Source organism: Haemaphysalis longicornis, unplaced genomic scaffold (genome assembly GCF_048455015.1).
Source record: "Haemaphysalis longicornis isolate Haplotype H1 unplaced genomic scaffold, Haemaphysalis longicornis Haplotype H1 scaffold_12, whole genome shotgun sequence".
Classification (NCBI taxonomy): domain Eukaryota; kingdom Metazoa; phylum Arthropoda; class Arachnida; order Ixodida; family Ixodidae; genus Haemaphysalis; species Haemaphysalis longicornis.
The window spans coordinates 20,623,926-20,645,485 of NW_027526225.1; the positions used below are offsets into that span (position 1 = coordinate 20,623,926).

At 48.0% G+C, this 21,560-nt stretch overlaps 1 protein-coding gene and 1 non-coding gene across 6 annotated transcripts in view; both read left to right on the forward strand.

Annotated features, from left to right (window-relative positions):
* The window catches only part of Lar (tyrosine-protein phosphatase Lar), a 511,609-nt gene that overhangs the window by 37,799 nt on the left and 452,250 nt on the right, over positions 1–21,560 (forward strand). The window lies entirely within an intron of this gene.
* On the forward strand, positions 2,904–2,975 carry Trnak-uuu (transfer RNA lysine (anticodon UUU)). The gene has a single exon. It is a non-coding gene; the product is annotated as a tRNA-Lys (tRNA).

A 21,560-nucleotide genomic window follows, 5' to 3' on the forward strand; every position in this document is an offset into this window, starting at 1 on the left:
GGGCTTGTACCCGGGGTTTGTGCGAGCCGAGTAAATAAATTATGGGCCCTGCGGGCTGCGCAAATGAAATGTCTGTCTGCCACCTTCGTTCTTCTCCGGGTGCATTTGCATTGCGTTGGCACGACCCGCGCAAGGGTTCGATAAACTTGTGAAGAGCGACATGCGGGTTTTACATTCCCCCTTGTACGCGTGGGGCACTAATTACAGCGCGCGCCTGTTTTTTTTTTTGTGTCGTTGCTGGATGCTGTTATCGCTGAGTATGTGTGTGGGTCTGTCAGATAATGTAGATGTAAATGATGTCGGACAACTCACGACGGTGGGAGAAAGAGGAAAGGAAAAGGGTGAGTGAAATGACTCCAGTTAGTCAGCACGTCATTTCGACGGCAGGAATCAAAATATCAACGCAGACGCCACAGTATAGTCGAATTATTGCCAGTAACCCTTTTAACTGCGAAGAGTATATGTCTGTATGGTATTCCGGTGTATGGTATTGTTTGTATGGTATTCCAGTGAAGGCGCTTTACTCGGCGCCGTTCCGGGCTCCTCCTCGCCACCGCCGACCAGTCTTTTACAACTGTTATTCCCTTCGCCACCACCCATGTCTCTATCCCGAGTTGCGCAATCGGCTGACAACTGTGGTAGCGCGGTTATCAGATGGTTCCGTAGTATCAACAGAAGCGCGAATAGGCGTAAAAACGACCGAAAGCCACCGCCTCCGAACATGTAGCCGCCGCCGTTTCCGTCTCGAATTCCACCTCGCCGAGTAGCTGCGAATCCCTCCCGGTTGAAGAGCAACTTGATTGGTCGGAACGCCGGCGTAAGCCCATAATTCTTCTTCAGCTTGAAAGGCTTTCCGAGCGCGACATCTTCGCCGGTGTATTTCACCGGTGTATGCGTGCATCACCGGTTGCCGGTTTATGCGTGCCGGGATTAAGGATGGAGAGAGGGGGCGTGAATGCACAGTTGGGCTTCATGCCGCTACCGATAGCATGCGTGTTGTGCTGGTGGGAGATTTAAACGCCAAATGCATGTCGTTCGCTTGGAGGAAAAAGAGTAGGAATTGAAGAAGCGTCCGCCCGAACAGAAGCGCGAATGGGCGCGAAAGCAACGGAAAGCCGCTTCAACCACCGTTGCCGCCTCAAGTTCCGGTCCGTCGAGTAGCTTCGAATCCCTCCCGGGATAACAGTAACTTGCCCGCTTGGAACGCCGACGTCAGCCAATATTACTTGATTAGCTTAAAGGTGCTCCACATCGACCTTTTGGTACGGTGTCTGCCACTACTAAGCCCGCACACATAACCGAATGCTGGCTTATGCGCGCACGCGTTGTGAGTGGAAAGAGGGAGGCGTGCACGCGCAGCTATAGGCTTCCTGCCCTAACTGATGGCATGCCCATTGTGATGGTCGGAGGCATAAAGTTTAAACGGGGATGTCAAACAGCCCAATGTGACCTTTCCGGTGTCATCAGTGGTTGAACGGACTGGGTTTGTGTATTACACAAACAACAATATGCGTACGACGCGGGAGGGAAACAGACATCTCCATGTCTGTCCGCTAGAATAAAGCTCGGGTCCTTCCAAGTTTCATTCACCTAATTGAATGGGAAGTATGCTCGACCGCAAATTACAAACAAACGTGTCTTCTTTCGTGCACACCGCGGACGGTGTCCACCATCGCAGGTCATCCCTCTACACAGAGGGGAAGGGCACTAATTTTTTGTTGTTTTCCTACTGCCAAAACCAACATCAAATGATTCACAGAGAGGTGTGCTTTTGTGTTGGAGTGACTTCACAGTATTCTATTTTAGCTTACAAACAGCCACCCGGCGTAGTCTTCGGTTTTGTGCATGTAAAATAAGATCACCGGCGATTGATTAGCGTATTGTTGGGTATACCTGTCCGCCATTTATTTGTTGCTTGGTTCGTTAAAGTTGTCTAGGCGCTAGAGGCAAGGTATGCTTACAACATGACTGCGGCCTAATACGTCTAACAGTTCATATATATGCACTGAATCTTGGAAACGCGCTCTTAGTTAGCTCTGATGAAATCGGATTGTATCCTAACAGCTCAAGTGGCTCACGAAGCAGCACCATCACGACGCTAATTTACGGTCTAAGAAAGCGTCGGGCAAAGTGTTAATGAAATCGCGCCAAGATTTGGGAATGTTTCACGCACCCAGTGCAATAGTCCTAGAGTCTGCGAAAATTTTCGCTCCTGCAACGCTCTCGTCGAACGTTTTATCTACTTGCCTTCGGAGCCGTCGTCTCCTTTATATATATATATATATATATATATATATATATATATATATATATATATATATATATATATATATATATATATATATATATATATATATATATATATAGTTTGGAAATCAGGGGCTCGTTGGGAAATACAGAACGAAATGCCGGCAGTCTACAACGCCAAAGAAGGCATAGGGGAATGGTTAGACTATTTTTTACCCTTAGTGACATTACATTATTATTTTTTATTAATTACGTGAGTAAGAAAGAGAGAACAACACGCGCCCAGAGTGGGGGCCGAACCCACGCCTTTCGATTAGATCTCGAATGCCTTACCAATTCGGCTATCTGGGCGACTGTGTTCTCTTACACTTTCTGGGGTATTTATATTTACTACAACTGTATCTGACGCTTGAGGGTGGTAGCCAGCGCCACTCAGACTACACGGGGAGAAGGGGACCTTGATGCCAAGGTAGCATAAGAGGGTTTCCCGCCACTTACCCGCTTATGACAGGTTGTAGACGTTCGAGTCACGCCCCGGGGGTTGAAAAGAAGGTCCCCTTCTCCCCGTGTAGTCGGGGTGGCGCTGGCTACCACCCTCAAGCGTCAGATACAGTTGTAGTAAATATAAATACCCCAGAAAGTGAAGGAACACAGTCGCCCAGATAGCCGAATTGGTAAGGCATTCGAGATTTAATCGAAAGGCGTGGGTTCGGTCCCCACTCTGGGCACGTGTTTTTCTCTCTTTCTTTCTCACGTAATTAATAAAAAATAATAATGTAATGTCACTAACGGTAAAAAATAGTCTAACCATTCCCCTATGCCTTCTTTGGCGTTGTAGACTGCCGGCATTTCTTTCTGTATATATATATATATATATATATATATATTCCCCTTCTGCACCTAGAAACACGTGGCCTCTGACCTGCGTTCAAAGGCCGCGCGCCACACCTACGACCTCCCCTTACGCTAGCGCGGGCACCTGTGACCCCGCTGTTCCGCGAACGAAATCGAATTAGTGAGCCTCAAGCCGCATAGAAGGGCACAGGTTGACACAGCAGCGCTAGCTAGTCGGCACCGCGCCACTGACTTCCCCAACGGCATCCGAATGCGAAATGAAGATGGCCGGGCACAGTTCGCTCCCCTGGAGGGTCACGGAGGACGGATGGGGGCGGACGTGGCGCTGTCCGGGAAGCTACGAGCCCGGTCGTATACTCCCCGTTTCTACCCTCCACAACCCTACGGGGGCCGTTGTAAGCTTGTACGAAAGAAATAAGGCTGGGCTTTTCCCCGCTTGAATAAGGAACGATTAGGGAGCATACACGCTTGTCCGGACCGCTACAGAAATTGGCGGGGGCGCAGCCTGGCTCTATTAATCGAAGAGATCAAATCGGTTTCTCTTTAAACAGTGCGGGGTATAGTTTTTTTACTCTCGTGCTTCTCTGGCTTGTTTTCCGAAGAAAATCGATAAGCTGGGTCAAATACAAATGGCTATTTTAGGCAAAGCTGCAAGAATACAAGGCGCTGAAATATAAACCGTGAAGCCTGAATGGTTCCGAAAGATCTATACAAAACACATTTCCCACAGTCAACTGAGCCATCTTATTAGCTATAAAACTAGGCTAATAAATAACTATTAATACTAAACAGCTATAAATGCAACGCCACCACAGCATTGCGCTGTAACGGTCAACGAAGAACACAATACGCGAACTACGCTCACGTCCGCAATACAGACGCAAGAATCCTGGGTAATAACGCGAAAAAAGATATTAAAAGGATGACCTGTTGCAAATCCGTTATACGTGTGTAAGCAACCAGCCTATCTTCCCGTGAAAAAGACGTACGTAAACAGTAACCAGAAATAGGAACGAATAAAGAAAGAAAAACACAAACAAAGAAGGAGAGGAAGAAAAAAAAAACTTTGGCTCAAATCCACGCTGTGAAGGTGGTTGGACTACGGAGCTGTAAACGACACCCATAAAGGTTACCCATGTGGCGTCACTCGACTTCGCACGTGGCTCTACAAAGAGTGAAACCAGAGACTCTGCCAGCCGTTATCTGGGTTTAGCTGGGGCGGGGTCCGAAGGCAGCAGCGTCGACAGAAACAAAACAGAGAAGAGCGTCTTTCGAACTCGTGAGGAGGAAGGCAACACGCGTGGCTGTGGCGTCATATCTCTCACTGCCTCCCCCTCACTCTTGTTTTATGTGTCGCCTCCAAATAGCGCCCTCCCCCTCCTCAGACGCTGAATCCAAACCACCGTCTGTCTCCCCGTCTCCACTTGGGGGCGTAGTAGCTTAGTCGGCAAGACGATGGGCTCTCGTTCCGCTTCTGTTGGGGCCAGGCTCGATCCCTGGCGGTGCCCGTAGTTTGTGTAGCCGGGGTGTAGCCAGTAGCCAGTACTAGCCTAGAGAGAGAGAGAGAAAACTTTAATGAATACTGAAGAGGTTAGCCCCACAAACGGCGGGGGTACTAGCCTAGGATGCTTCTTTGTGTATCCAGTGGTAGCTTGAGAGTTTTCTGCCGACGCGCACAGAAAAATTTCCTTGGCTAGTTAGAACTGTACTGCTTCGCACTAAAAATGAAAGAGAAAGAAAGAAAGAAAGAAAGAAAGAAAGAAAGAAAGAAAGACAGGGAACGAAATGGAGAAATAAAAAAAGAAGAAAAGGGTGAGAGAGTGAAAGAAACGAAAAGAGAAGGGGAGGAACAATGGAAAATAGTAGAGGGTATACAAAACGTTTTAACAGACAGACGGACAGACAGACAGACAGACATGTGAACATAAAATACCTGCAAAGAGGTAAAGAATGGGGCAGTAGAGAACTGAGTTCACAATGCGTATAAAAGGGGCGACGAAGTTATCACAAGAGTCGCGCCGCAGAGTCGATTAAATCCAGAACTGACGTAGTCGAAACAGTTCCGCTCTAGATATACCGCAGCGTTCCCGCCTCACGTCCCTACCTGTCAATCCACGCCGCATGACCGGGCGATTCGGGCAGGTTGAAGGACCGCTCACAATCGCTCGGTCGAACGGAAAATAGCCGCAGCAGCAGGGTTAGGGGCCAACGCGGCCGCAGCGTCAGTAAGGAAGTTAGGAACAGTTGGGAAAAATTACTGTCTGCGTTCACTGCGGAGGAGAAAACAAGAATATTGCGGTGTGGGAGCGGGCGTTCGGGCTGCCAAACGTTAGATATAGAAATAGAAGTCAGGGAAACTTCCCGGAAGTGACGGGGGTGAATGAAAAACCCCTCGAGGCTCTGGGCCGAAGCCCGCTAAATTGGAAGGCTCGCTCCCAAAGGAAACCCGTGAAAGCGGGAAGCTGGGGAGAACAAGGGGAAGCGTCAGGGGGAAACTGGGTAGGTCTAGGGAAAGAGCACGTGGAGGCTCCACGGTGTTTTGGAGGAGGCGAATCCGCTTTGACTGGAAATCAAGTTCCCTAAATGAGTCGGCGGCGCTCCCTTTTTTTATCCCTTGGTTGCCGAAATTGCTGCCTAAACTGTTGGAGAAATCGGGACGCGAGGTATAGAAAGGGGAAAAAGGGGAGACTGAACGGGAATCGTCGCATGGTTGCCGTTCGGAATGATAATGGAGCGGGAATTAGGAATTGCGCCAGGGTTAGCGGGCACCTGCACTCCCGCCAGGTCTTTTGTCACTTCCCGCAGCTGGCCCTGCTCGTCGCTTCCCCGCAGTGCTTTTAGGTGCGTCTCTTGAAAGTCGCTACGAGTGTCGTGGGGAGCTTCCTCCGCAAGCGTCCGCTCTGTTAAACAAGCATTCGACGGCGAAAAATTCAGACAACTACGTAAGTTTCCGGCACGCTTAATCGTGAGGTGTTCCTGGTGAGATCTGGGGGTCATTTATTAGGATTGATTCATTGATTTATCGATTGATTCACTGAACGATTGTTATTGAGAGATTTAAATGTATTTATTTGATTACGGTCGTTACACCATGACTTCGAATCATACCCTTTTGCTAACATTTCTACCCAACAGCATAATTGCGCGTTTTTTCACCTCGCCTCCAGCAACGACATACTCTCGATGAACCAGGATTCTTATCCGCATTGGCAGCGTACCAAATACCCGCGAGACGAACACGCCAGCGCTATCTCCTTTAACCAGCTTCTCTACTTACACCCACTGGAGGGGGCATGTTTTAAACCCACTTTTTAAAATTGATTACTACAAAGCTCTTGCACAGTGTATATTCTCCTTTTTGCAGTCGCATTCGACCGCCGGGGGCTGCGTCGTTTTTTCGCGCCTCAACCGCTACACAGACGATCCGTTCGATTCGCGGCGCCGAATTCGTCCCGCAAACGCTCTACGGAAGTACCGGTTCCAGCTTCTCACGCTATCGCCTCGTTAATCGCTGATGTCGTTTCCGAATGAGCTTTTGGTCCCTCGCGTAGCGTGAACCGTTCATTCGACGCCGTGAGAAGGTATAACTACGTGCGTAGTGATACCAAGATGGTCTTGTTTGCTTTCAAACCACAAAATACATACGAAGGTCCTATAATAGACAGGTTCCTAACACCGAAGCAGCAACACCGCGCGGAGTCAAGAAACCGTTACCGTGAAGTCCCACATCATCTCTCCATCCGGGAACGGCGAATAACACTGCTGGAGGGAGAAAGGAAAACGGCGCCTGTGGGTTCTTTTGTTTTTCGTTTCAATATTACTGCCTGTAACGTTTGCGCATGTGCAGGGCTTTCAGGAATCGTGATAGGTGGCGTGTTTCATTACCGAGCTCTAAAATGTGCAACAACTCCGACAATTCAGGAATATTGCAAACACACTTCGTGGCTATATTTGACTTTGCCCATAAAAATCAGCGCCAAGAAAATAAAATAAAATAAGTCGTGGTTGATTCCTCTGTCATAGAAATCGGTAGAATACGAAAGTGACATTTGCAGCTAAATCTGCAGCTGAGCATGATTTGCAGGTCGGCGGCTGTCTTGTGGATGTGCTTGGCGAGCGACGTCCTTCTGGCGGGTCGCTTCGGCTAAGGTGTACTGGCGTCATTTGCGTGACGGATGTGACGTCAGTGAAATCTTGGTGTATCCCAGCATAAAACACTGTCGTTAAAATATCAAACCCGAAAACGAACAACCCAAAGTATAACGTACTCTTTAGTACTAAAGGTTGCTTCCTCGTAACAAGACTCTGTGTGCAGGGGTGCACCCTTTACATGCCGCTTGCTTCATTGTACTGGCGTCATTTCTGTGACGAATATGACGTGACTGAAATCTTCGTGAGTCCTGGAATAAAACACTTTTAAAAAACATCAGCCCTTTACTCTGTAAAGAACTACGATAATCAAAGCTGTGGAGTCTTTTGCCTCAATCGACGCACCTAGATGTATCAGGAGCGCACGAAACAAAACACGATTGTTTGTAATTCGTTAATAATCACATTTCCTTGATAATTAGCTGAATGAGCTTGGAAGGACTACAGAGTTTTATACCAGCGGACTAACACTGAGCTCTCCGCTCCCCGCCTGTAGAAGCCCATTTATTGACAGCAGAGAGGAATTGCACAATATTTACAACCTCACTGTGACCTATGTCATATTGAAAAGTATATAAAACTCGGCGTAATGACCGAGTCGTCTTAGCGACTAATTTTCACAAATTGTTGCGCATAGCTTCGATAAAACAAGAATTACAGCCATTCTCTGTAACTGTTTTTTTCTCCGTAAATGGCCATAAATTGACAGTGCTCGTTACTTTTGTAGCGTTTACAACTACACTGTGAACTACCGTATTTTCGTGCGCATAACCCGCACCAAAAATGCGAGACTTTCAGGGGTGAAATAGAGGTGCGGATTATATGCGAGGTATTTTCTTTTTTGGTGCAGCTTCACCGCAATGCGCGTTGGGCCGTGGTGCCCCTACAGCAGTAGTAGCGACTACGCCACTTCTATTCTATTGACAGAGCTTATTTTGCGCACACAGCTCAACAACATACAAACCTGAAAAAAAATGTATGCGGCAAGTGTTGCGTAGTCAGGTAGGTAAGTTCTTTTACATCAACAAAGGTGTAATATTGCTTGAGTAGTAGCTTCGGTTCAGCCTCTTATGTACAAAATATGCGGGCAACACACGGGGATATCTTTTTTTATGCGTCGACGGAAAGTGGTGGTGCGGGATATATGCAGGGCGTGTTATATGCGCCGAAATACGGTAACCAATTATGACAAGTAAATGAAACTTGGCGTAAGAATACAGTCGTCTTAGCGGCCAATTTGACAGTGATTTTCTTACAAGATACCTCGTTCGGCAGTGGTCAGCCGCCTTGATAGCAGTCCAGTCGATACAATCCAACGCAATTTAAGGCTAAGAGGCCTGAATACAATTAAGGTCGGGAAGCAAGCGCACAGACCTCACGAGGCAAGTCCCTGTACGCAGAATGCCCAACAAGAAGACTTCGTTTTAAATTCAATAAATTTTGCAAGAAACAGTTTAGGAACGTTGAGCACACGTGCATGTTATTACTATCGATTATTTAAAGACAGCAAAATTCAATCTCTTCCGAAAGTTTATTAGGGTGACTCGCTTAGAGACAGGAGTAAATTGGCCTTCGTACGCACATGATCCCAGAGTTTGGAGACTGCTTGGCGACACTAATATATTCCCAGAGCAGCGAGAACTGTTCTGGAGTGTAACGACAAATGGGCCCTCACACATTCATCATCATCATCATCATCATCATCATCATCATCATCATCATCATCAGGCTATCTACGCCCACTGCAGGGCAAAGGCCTCTCCCATTATTCTCCCATTACACCGATCCTGTGCCATCTGTGACCAATTTATCCCCGCAAACCCCTTGATCTCACCTGCCCATCTAACTTTCTGCCGCCCCCTGTAATGCTTGCCTTCTCTAGTCATCCACTAGTCTGTTACCCTTAATGACCGACGGTTATCTTGCGTCCGCATTACATGCCCTGCCCACGTCCATTTCTTCTTCTTAATTTCTACTATGATGTCCTTAACAGGCGTTTGTTCCCTGACCCAGTCCGCTCTCTTCTTGTCCCTTAATGCTACATCTATCATTTTCCACTCCATTTCCCGCTGAGTCGTTCTCAATTTAAGTTGAACCCTATAGTGAGCCTCCAAATTTCTGCCCCGTAGGTGAGTACCGGTAAAATGCAGCTGTCATACACTTTCTTCTTCAGGGACGATGGTAGGCTGCTACCTCACACATTACAACGACGCATCACTTCTTCTGGTGTATAAGCTCGGCGATGTCCATGCGTCAGATTCAGCCATACTTGTAAAGTTGGAGCGGGAACAGCTCGTGCTGTGAAAAACGACTCTTATGATGACTTTCTGTTTAGTTGTTGCTAACACGAAAGTGTTTTATTCTGGGATACACAAAGATGTCACTGACGTCATATCCGTCACGGAAATGACGCGAGTACAACGAATAAAGTGGCCTGTACAGGGTGAACCCCTGCACACAGGGTGTTCTTGCGGAGAACAACCTTTAGTACTAAAGAGTACGTTATACTTGGGGTTGTTCGCTTCCGGGTTTATATTTTAACACAAAAGTGTTTTATTCCGGGATACACCAAGATTTCGCTAACGTCATATCCGTCATGGAAATGACGCCAGTACATCTTTGCCGAAGCGACCCCCCAGCAGGCAGTCGTTCGCCAAGCACATCCACAAGACAGCCACCGACCAGCAAATCATGCTCAGCTGCAGATTTCAGTGCACATTTCACTTTCGTGTTTTACCGATTCCTGTGACAGAGTAATCAACGACATTTTTTAAAAATAAGAGCTGTACATCAAATTCAATGATGGATATGCCCTAAAGATATTCCTCAAAGAGATGCTGATGAATAAGGTGCCAACAGCCAACCGTATGCTCACAGCAACCGTATATGGCAGGTGTCGGCAACCTTGTGAGGTGGAGGGCCGAGTTGCATGAAGCCCACACGCGGAGGGCCTGACATGACAACTCCAGGAGGGAATGGGGGAGTGGGGGGGGGGTGGGGGGGGGGGCTGTGCGTGTCCGCCCTCATATAGAAAGAGAGAGGAGGAGGGGTCTGGGTTCTGACGGCGTGCTGGGGCAACATGATATTTTCCCGCGGGCCTCAGGTTGCCGATCCGTGATATATAGCATCAAAAACACCAAGAAGCTACGAAAACGCGACATATAACGAAAGAATTTACAGGTGGTCCGAGAAAGGCAAAACAATTTTGGATACGCCTATAGTAAATAGAACTGGCCACTCCGAGCCGAAGCGCCCAGCGACAAAATGTGATTCTGAGGATTCTACGCATGCGTTACGGAAGTGGCGTCTCTGGCGCTGGCAGCACGCCGAAATGCCACGCGCTTCGCAACAGGTGGTTGACCGCTCCCGGTGCGGTAAGCTTGCGCACAGGCTTTAAGACACTTGTGAACAAGCCTTGAAGCGTACATTTCCCGAAAGGCTTTCAGCGATGCCTTGGCTGCTTCCTCTCTCCCGTTTTACGGGAAGTGCAAACATAAAGCTAGTTTTGCTTAAAACCAAAGGTGATCGACCGAGACGATTTCTGAAGAAACGAACAAGACAAAAACAAAAAATCAAGGTGCGTTGAAGAAAGGCGGTGAGAAAAAAAAAACAGAAAAGTGCGTCCGGGTATCAAGGCAATAGATCTCCGTTTTCAGCGAGAATCTTGCGTGTATTGACCTGTCCTTCCGGGTGGGGATTTCTACCGGCTCGAGTCTTCCGTGCACCGGATGAGGAACGCCTTTTTCTCGGATAGAGAGCGCTCCGGGCTTCACTGGAAGACGTCGCCTCCTCCTACGATCCTCAGCATCTTCCACTTGCTCTTGCTCTTCTTTTTCTTCCTCCTTTTTTTATCACGTGTGCGCTTGCGAGGACGTGGCCTGAGCGCGTCGCTGGCTTGAAGGAATGCAGCCTTTCTGGAAGGACGTTATTAGGTTTCACCGACCCCATGGCGGCGGCGGTACCGAGTGGGGTTGTATGACATGGCCTTCGTTTCCCAAGCGATGACTTCCTTTCTTCTGCGCCGCTTCCCTAATATCGCGCACGCGGTTTATGATCAGGGGACTTTTTTTTGCGAGAGGTGCTCTTTTTTAGTGCGGGGAAAAGGCCGTACATTTAACTATTGTAAAACCACATAAATGACCCCTTTTTAAAGCTACGCTTTCAGCCTCCCATTGATGTCGTCTGTACTTAAAACAACACGCACTGCAGGAGAGCCAGTTTTATCTGATGATGATGATGATTATGATGATGACGACGACGACGACGACGTCGATGCTGCTGCTGCTGCTGCTGATGATGATGATGATGATGGTGGTGGTGGTGGTGGTGGTGGTGGTGATGGTGGTGGTGGTGGTGGTGGGGATAATCGGTTCAGTGGCGGAAAATTAAGACGCTTCCCGTGGCCTGAATGTAAGCTAAGCCCCTCGCGTTATGAAGCCGACGTCTATCCGATTGCGTCATGCCGGCACGGTCTAAACAGTTTTAAAGAAGATAGTCTTTCTTGGGCTACTTCGACGGGAAAATTTTGGTCTGACTGTCTGTCTGTTTGTCTGTCACTCGATTCAGCCACCCGGCCAAAGTAAACCAGATGCTGCGCAAGAGTCTTATATACTCACAGCTAAATCTAAACCTTTAAGTCCGGCGTCAATGTTCAGACTTGCCAACATTGTTGAACAAGAACAAGACATTACGCAAATATAAGGCCGAAAATTAATACATGAGTGATATTTGCAGTGTTCCGTTATTAAAAACACACGGATGCCTGCTTTTTGCGTCAGGAAATAAAATACTACAACTGCTAAAACCCTCGCCTGCTGTTGCCCGCACTACCTGGCGGAATCCGAAAAAATCAAATGGCAGCAGCAACGAAAGGTTCTGCTGGATAGGTTTCGCGTTCCGTTTGGAAGGCTCATGGAGTAGGGCAACGTAGTTCTGTAAACTTTGTGGTGTTGGTGGTAACACGCATTTATTTTATGTACACGAGATACAACGACTTTATGTTACGCTTTAATGAATTTTGGTGTCTAGGGGAGAGGGATTGTATGATACATCCAATGGGGTATGAAATTAAAGGAAATGGTGAAGCACAGAGTTCTCGACGAAGTTTCGTAGAGCGGTGAGCAGGTGCCATTCCTCGCTCTGATTAGAACGACTTGGATAAAGGCAATGATTAAGGCTGGGTGGGCTTGCCAATCCTACGTTTTTGAAGGCGTGTTGTCGACAGTGGGCAAAGCGAGGGCAGTTCCACAGGATGTGTGCAATGTCGTTATTGGCTGAGCAGCGTGAACGTTCGGGACCATCTAGACTGCCGTATCTTGTAGCGCGAAAGTGTGGTGTTCTTGCCGATCCAGTTCTGATCCTGTGAACGATGGTGTGCCATTTCCTGGGCCAATGCTGAGGAATGCCTCGACGCTTCACTCCTAGAGCCGTTCGTAGCTGCAACTTCCTTTCAACCTTGCGGCGGGTGTAGCATTCCCACCTCGAAGTAGGTGAAAGTTCCTCTGCTGTGTTTTCACAGTTCTCATCCGTCTGCTCATCCCGAGATGCAGGTGATGGCACTGTGCCCGAAGGAAGCTCTGGAGAATGTCCGTGCTCAGAACAGAAGGGGTGAGCCCGAGTGATGCAGCTGCTCCAGGTTGATGTGTCCCTTGCGGCTTGTTGCGCAAGTGCGTGGGCCTTGCCATTGCCTGAGATACCCGCGTGAGCCGATATCCGGAAAAAGGTCACAAGTCGCCTGCTGGTCCGCAGCGTGCTGACTCCTTGCCGGATATTTAGGATGACCTCGGAGGTTTCATCTGGTCGTTTTAGACGGCGTAGGACGTTGATCGCGTCTGTAAGAATCACCAAATCTTTGAAATGTTCGTGCGTTTCTAGCGATTGAACAGTTCGCTGAATGGCTATCAGCCCGGCCATCTCAGGTGTCTTGTTGTCGAAAAGGTGTATCTTACGCTTTTCATCGCATTCTGGACAGACGAAGGCAGCAACCGCACGCCCAGTGACTGGGTCAACTGAGCTGTAGGTGAAAACCCTGAGAGTCGTGTTATAATCCTCGTCTAGTCGTTTAAGTGCCAAGGATACGCGGGCCAGTTTCCATTGTTCGGCCCTCCAGCCATGAAGGCCGGTGTAGAGTTTAGGGATTGGAGCACATGCGGGCGCATCTGCTGTCCACGGTGTTGGCGGGAACTGCCTTCTGGCTCCTTGCGGTTGCTGTTTGAGATGTTGCTTTATGATGCAACGTCTGGCTGGTGTCATAGCTAGGCAATGCTGCTGTGCTAGATGCTTATCGGAGGTGAGGTCGGCAAGAGTGTTCATGCCAGCCTCCGTGTAGAGGTCCGAGCTGGGAGTCTGGGCTGGAAGGCCAAGGGCTGTTTTTATGCCCCGCCTGTTCAAAACCGCGAGCTTATTAGCTTGGGTCTTGGTAGGGCAGAGGTGGGGTAGGACTTATAGTATCCTAGATTGAATGAGACCTCGGTGTAGGCGAAAGAGAGTCTTGGTAGAACAACCCCACTCATAACCTCCGCACCGTTTGAGTATGTCGAGAAGCCGTAGGCAAGTATCTCTTAGTGCGCCAACTTGACTTTGGTTGCGTAGGTTGGCGTCGACTATGAGACTCTGTGCTCAGCTTGGCCAGCTTGCTCAGCCTGGCCAGCTTGCTCAGCTTGGCCAGCTTGCTCAGCTTGGCAATGTGAAGTTGGATGTCCGGGGGTCTCCGCATACGTGTACATACGATGTAAGTCGTTTTTTTCTGGCGAGAGTTCAAGGCCACAATTGCGAAGAAATTCCACTGGGACGTCAATATCTTGCTGGATGGTTCGTTGTTGTGTTATGATATCACCTTTTGTCGTACAGAGCGTCACGTCATCGGCATAAATAAAAGTACCCTGGCAAGGTCTGCCATCAAGATGTTGAACAGTATCGGGCTTAAGACGGCATCCTGGGGGACACCTCGCTCGAGCACTCGAGGGCTAGAGAACTCTTCTCCCACCCATACCTTATAGGAACATTCTAGCAGAAAGCTCTCCAGAAACCTACTTACCTAAATTCACGTGCGTCTCCCGACTTGGAGGTGCCAATAAGGTGCCAACAGGAACCGGACTTGGAGCAGTGGGACACGGTAAATTTAAATTGACTTGAGCAAACCACTAGCGTGTTATCTTGTAAGGAACGATACTGGAGAGAAACAGCATGAGAGGTGAGCCGGAAAGACAAGGGATGCATTTACTTGCCAGAGGCGCCAGTCGATTATAATCTTGCGTCGAAATTCGCGAAGGGGTAGATACGCGGCCTATGTTTTTTTTCTTTTTCTTCGTGGTATTTGATTCAAATAAAGAGAAACATACATACCAGAACTATTTAGAAATCGTGGTGTGATGGCTGCATGGACGTACAAAATTAGACATAAAATGGGCCCCTCCGTCTAACGACGTTGATAGGTGAATTCTAAGGAAAGCTATGGAATGGCCGTATCAGTAAAGCACTGGACAGTACAATCGCAGTGCTGTAAAGCGTCTCGACCAGAAATACCTTACATATAAGGTAATGTGGCGGGAGGTGGGTTCGCTAGCTCCTGGGTTAGTTCATTTAGTGTTGGCTTTTATTGTAGCGTGAGCTACACTGGCCGAGGTTGAGCAGTTTCGCGTGGCTCCTAGAGAGCCGTGTTGCGCACGCGCGAGGAGCAATGACGTCACACGGCGCACAGAACGTTGCTCGCTACCCGGCGTCTCTCACACACCCCACCTGCCGGTCCACTTGATGATCATGCGAGGGGTGGGCGGGTGTGCAACCGGTGGCTCGTGCGTCGCAGCAACAGCGGCGTGCGCCTGTGGAACCAGCTTAACTCTGCGGCGATTGGTGACGCTGCACCTTAGCCGCTTGATAAATGTACAAGTGTCACATAATGCGTATATCGTGTGTGTGTCATTGAAGCAGCAGTAGGCATGATACTCAGCTAATCCTAGTGAACCAGGAAACATAAGAATAACCACGTGAACCTTAGCTCACGCTACGTATATCCTGGCATAGGCGAGCTAAGACACTGCTAATTTTTTTTTTTCAAAGCTTCGCGTTCTCCTACCATTGTCGTTTCGACAGAGGCGGAGTCGATTTTTGTGTGTGTGAAGGATGCAAGGCTATGGGATTGACCTGTGTGGCTGTGGGTTTATGAGAAACAAGCAATTTTAATTGTAGTGCCGGCGCAAGACGCATTTGTGAAGGGAATCGAAACAAAAAAACATGACGAAGTTTGTGAGTGCGCGAAAAAATAGTAGCACATGCGGGAGGACAGGCAAGCGTTACTTCCAGCCGAATGCCGTTGATGTACGTCTGGAGATACATATGATTGGCAATCAACACGTGGAGAAATAAAATAAAAGACTTCATAAAGAACAACAAGCGGATTACCACAATACGGCTGCCTTCACTTCATAATAACTTGTTTAAAGGAAAAACAAAACTTTTTTTTTCGTGGCGATTTAGTGAATGATTTATTCGTGCCTGCACCAGGGTACCCGCACCCACTTTTTTAGTCGATTTTCTTCAATATCCCGGTTAAAAATGTCTTTACAAAGTTAACAGCGACGGTCTGGCGGTACTCGTGGCTTGTCATTCGAACCTTTGCTTATTGCGTTGACCGTTCCGTTCAAAAGTTTTTTTTTTGCGTACTTTACGCACTGAAGTTGCCCTTGGGCTACGAGAACCACTATAATGGTGAACGCGAGATCAATGTGTACCGCGTCTACCGTGACGTGTTGATGCCCGTGACGTATCAGCTTTTTCCGCTCTACATATTTTTGTGGAAAACGCGAATGCTGGGTAGGCAAGCTGATCCTATGGTTTCTTCCAGATCACACTTCTGCCAAATGATCATTAATCTTAAAGACGTCTATGGCCTCAATGATTCTCGCCCTGACCTGTACCCCACTTTATTAGTTGTTCGCTGTTGCCCCCGTTTCAAACTAAATGTACATAATTGTTCATTGCGTTTACTTTTGTGTTTCATCTTGTAATCAACTCATTTGCATGTGTACATAGGTGTAAAGAGAGAGAGAGAGAGACTCTTTATTAAAGAGGAAAGTGCAGAGAGGTTTGCCGACATCAGTTCGCCGGCATGCTACTCTGCGGGGAAAGGAGGAGAGGGAAAAAGGTAGTAGGTGTAGTGAAGAAAAGGAGAGTAGCAGTAGTGAAAAAAAAATAAAATATGATCCTTCTTCAGGGTATTGAGTTCAAAGGCTCTTGAGATGGAGGAACGACTACAATTTCGTCGACACACCAATGTCCTGGAGGAATTCGAATAGCGCGGACAAGATTTTGCGCTGAGCGGAGGGAGAGGGCCATGGTCCAAGTACCAATCTTAATGTCAATGGTCCAGGGTGGAGGCAATCAATTTTATGTTGTAAAAGGCACCTTGAGTCGGCATAGGCAGAGCATTCCAGTAATATGTGTTCAACAGTTTCAAGTGAACCACAATTGTCGCAATATGGGCTTGATGTCTGGCCGATCCGATGTAGATAGGAATTTGTTAGTGCTGCGTTAAGACGAAGTCTATGCAGCAACGTCTCCAAGTGGCGGGGTAGACGCTCTGGCAGCCGCATTCTGACATATGGGTCTATGGAATATAAAAAGCCGTAATGATGCTGCGGCAAGGACCATAAACGGTTCCTTTCCGACAGAGCTAGTGCCTTCGTCATTGTGGCGGCATCATGCTTCGTGAAGAAAATTTTCTTTCTTTTTCTCATTTGTAGGCCCCTGCGGGCAGCCTCGTCCGCTTTCTCATTTCCCATGATGCCGCTGTGGCCTGGGAGCCATTGAAAGGTAACGCGATGTCCAGCGACGTATGCCAGATGGTGCAAATACTTTACGTCGCGCTGGACATGTTCGTGAAAGCTGAAACAGCTATCGCGTTGTAAGCTTTGAAGTGCTGCTCTCGAATCAGAGAAAACGGTCCAACATGTCGGCGGCTGGCGTAGAATATATCGAAGTGCTTCTTTAATCCCGTAGAGCTCCGCCGATGCAGGCGAAGTCGGTCGCTCAAGCCGATATGAAAATGCTTTTTCACTTGATGGAATGAAAATTCCCGAGGAGCTGCACTCAGGTGTTGCCGATCCATCGGTATAAATGTGAGTAGTTTGCGAGTAAAATCTGTTAATGTGTGCAAGCGTCATCTGCCGCAGGCCGATTTGAGGTATATGTTTTTTTTAATCAATTCCGGGTATGAATGATTTTATCCGTAGAGGCGTCAGATTCCAGGGCGGGAAGTTCCGTGGCATGGTCGGCAGTGCTTGAGTTGGAATTGAGGCATTAATACTTTTTATTGTTTGTCCAAAGCTAGAATTCGGATTTTGAACCGCAATACGGGACAGGAAATGGGTTCGTGCATGTAGCGTATGCCTCAAATGAACGCGGAGCGTTTCTTGGAGCCGTAGCACGTCCAAGGGGAGGCAACCTGCTTCAGCAGTTGTTCCAGAACATGACGAGCCTTTCGGAACTCCGAGGCATTTTCTGAGGCAGTTATTTCTCGCCGCCTCCAGCTGTCTTTTGCTTGTAGGTGTCAGTTGCTGCAGGACAGGAAGGCTATAGCGCAACAGGCCATCCACATACGCCTTGAACAGCAAAACCATGGAGCGGCAATCGCTACCCCAATGGCTGCCAGCAAGATACCCAATAATTTGCGATGCTGTTGATATTCGCTTCCGTAGCCTCTGCACTTCAGGGGCCCAGGAGAGGTTTCTGTCTAAGAGAATACCAAGATACCTTTGGGTCCGTCTGTAATGCAGAGGCCGACCACCCAGGATTAAGGGATATCTATCCATGCATTTGCGAGTGAATGCCATGGCGACGCTTTTTTTCTGAGGAAAGATGGAGTCCTTTAGGCGCCAGGTACGCAGATATCTTTGCAAGCGCCTTCTGAAGTTTGTTTTGCGTTACCCTCCGGGATTTTGATGCACTCCAAATACAGATGTCCGCATAGAGAGTGATCTTGACGCCACGGGGGAGAACACGCTTCAGGTGGCTGAGCATGAGATTAAAAAGTAAAGGGCTTAATACAGCTCCTTGAGGTACTCCTCTTTTTATTTCATGATATGATGTAGGGCCTTCTGCCGTGCACATGAAGAGTTTTCGTCCTCCAAGGTAATTTGAAATCCATACGTATAATCTTCCGCCTAGTCCAAATGCAATAAGGGATGATAGTATGGCATCGTGATAAACGGAGTCGAATGCTGATTTAACGTCTAGAAACACTGCGACGGGTACATGTCCAGAATGTAGTTCTTCTTCAACAGACGATACAAGGGCAATGATGTTGTCAATAGCCGGTCTGTTTTGCCGAAATCCATTCATTTGAGGTGGATAAAGTTTTTTGGTTTCCATGTACCATGTGACCCTCTTAAAAATCATTTTTTCCATTAATTTTCCAACACAGCTGAGCAAGGCTATCGGTCGAAAGGAGTTGTAGCTTTTCGGTGGTTTTCCAGGTTTTAAGACAGCAGTAATTTTCGCCAGTTTCCAACCAGAGGGGACGATGCCAAGTAGCCATGCTCTATTGTAATATTCTAGAAGACGTAGACGGGAGTGCTGAGATAGATGAGAGATTGCGTCGTAGGTGATTTCGTCATAACCAGGAGAGGAGCGTTTTCTGACGTCGGAAATCGCTGCGTTGAGCTCCTCTATTGTAAACGGAAGGCCCAAGGCAGGTGAAGCAGCTGGCGGAGGAACGATACCGTTGAACTGTGAGCGCATGTGCGTCGACGAGGTTGCCGACAGGAGCTTGCAATACTGTTCAGCTGCTTCCATCTGAGAAATGTTTTCGTGCAGCGATAGCGCCCTGAATGGGTGCAGCTGCGAGATATTGTTGCGCATGCCCTTTACAACGCGCCAGATGTGCGACGAAGGTTTGTGAATGTCTAAATTTGCGCAGAAGTCTTGCCATCGCTGCCTTCGTAACTTTTCTAAATGGCGCCTCACATGTCTCTGTGCCTTGCGGGCTTGTTGCAGGTCTTCTAAAGTTCTGGTGCGTCGCGCCTTCCGCTCCGCACGCCTGCGAATGGCTCGTAATCTCTCATATTCCTCATCTGTCTTGATGTTCAAACGCCTTCGCATCACACGCGACGATTCCTTAAGGCAGCGAGCTATGGTTGGAATGAGGTCATCATCTGTAGTCGCAGCAGTAATCAGCTGATCTACACTGTATTCATAGGTGTCCCAGTTGGTGCACTTCATTTTAATTTCCAGTCGGGGCGCATCTTTACCGAGGTAGGATAGTAAAATCGGGTAGTGGTCGCTGCCCCTAGTTTCCATGTCTGTGTGCCATGAAAACCTTTGAGCGCTGCGGCTTGAGACAAATGAAACGTCAATGCAGCTGCTGACTGTCGTGTTTTTCATATATGTGATGCTTCCATTGTTAAGGGGCTCAATAGAGTGTCTCATCATTAGCTCGGATAGTTTCACTCCGCGGGAACTTGTATATGCGCTGCCCCAGATCTCATGGTGCGCGTTAAAGTCTCCGCAAATAAGGTAAGGCGGGGCCGTGCTGCTTATTATACTTTGTAGCCTTGAGGCATCGAAACCGTTGCCTGGTTCTATGTATGCAGCGATGAATGTGAAATATTGAGTGCCGATCATGGTTTTGGCACATGCGTATTCTTCAGTCTCATGAGTAGGAACGGCAACTCTGGCTACAGGCACGTCATTGCGGACGGCAACAAAAAGCCGACTTACGCCGTTAGAGCGTTGCGAGTGTAGTAGATGGTAATTTTTTAATCTAAAGTCATCTTCAACACGAGATTCGCATATTACAATAAAAGGAAACCGATATGTACGTACAAGTTGCCGAAAGTCGGCGAGCTTTGATCGTAGTCCACGTGCATTCCATTGGAAAACTGTACCAACGCAAATCTATAGGTGTAAATATGTGTTGTAAATATCATTTCCTACACTGACATCTGACATGTAGTGCAATAAATACCATTCGGAAAACAAAAAAAGGCAAACAAACAAAAAACCACTTGGCCACCCCAACGGCCTGAGGGGTACGGGGTTAGCAGCGGCGGGTTCCAATAACATGTGTATCCGAATGAAAAGAAAAAAAAAGTGTTGTGTTGGCACGCAGTGTGCAACACCTACAAAGAAAAAAGGATCGATAAAAATTTTAACAATTATTAAAGCCAAATGTGTTATTTTGAAGCGAAAAAAAAAAGCGGGGAGCACACACTCCGCGTTCGCGAAGCTATTTGCCACGGGTTCTCGCGCGTGTTAACGCTCTTCACTTTGGGAGAGACGTGAAAGGTAGCGGACAAAATGATCCGGGCCTGCCAGTCATGGAGAAATTTAAGCGGCAAATTTGAAAATCTTAGTGAGGTGCAACAGCCGGGTCTCCGACGGAGAAATAGGGGCCACCAGCTCTGCTATTTCTCCAGGCTTGCACCGGTTGGTGCAAGCTGCACCAGTTTTTATTCGCAGCAGTTGGTATGAGGCGAAGCAAGCTGCAGAGCAGGACGGTCAGTCTGCAATCTACAGATATAATCCAGGCCACAACTTTATCTTCTAAATCACCATAACCACGCCAATATCGAGAAAAATAAGCAGTGGCTTAGCTCGGCTATTCCACGATATACGTAGCGTGATCTAAGGTTCAGCTGGTTATTCTTAGCTTTCCTGGTTTTCTAGGATTGTAGGATTATCACACTTGCTGCTTCTAAAACGATTTCCAGTCCAATCCAATCCAATTTAATTCAATCCAATTTAAAATAATTCAATCCAATCCAATTCAGTCGCGGTGGCGGTGGCTCCGGTGCGCCAGCCGTGCTCCGTGAGACGTCACTGCTTCTCGCGCATGCGCAGCACGGTTCTCCAGGAGCTACGCGAAGCTGCTCAACCTCGGCCAGTGTAGCTCAAGCTACAAAATCTCCCCCCGTTCGCACCTGGATAGTTACCCCCTTCTGTACGTTACAGACCTCTTGTCCCCATATCTTTTACTTTCCAATCTCATTGCACGTGCTCGTTTAACATGTCTTACTTCGTTGCATCCTGCGGCGTCACTTAAAGGGACACTGAAGTGATATGTAAACATTGCGGGATTATTAGCGCAAATTGTAGTCCGGAGTTCCCAGGCCATGTTTCGACCACTCGGGGCGCGTTTACGCGATTTTATTTAGAAGAAAAATTAATTCGAAAATCCTGTCCTCCTCTCCTTACGCTCGACCATTTTCTGTGGCGTTTTCGTGTGACGTCGGGAGGAGCCGAGCTCGCAATTGGCTGCTCTACTGCACGGCTCCCCGGCCTTCAGACAGAGTCAGTCGGCCCAGCGTTTCGTC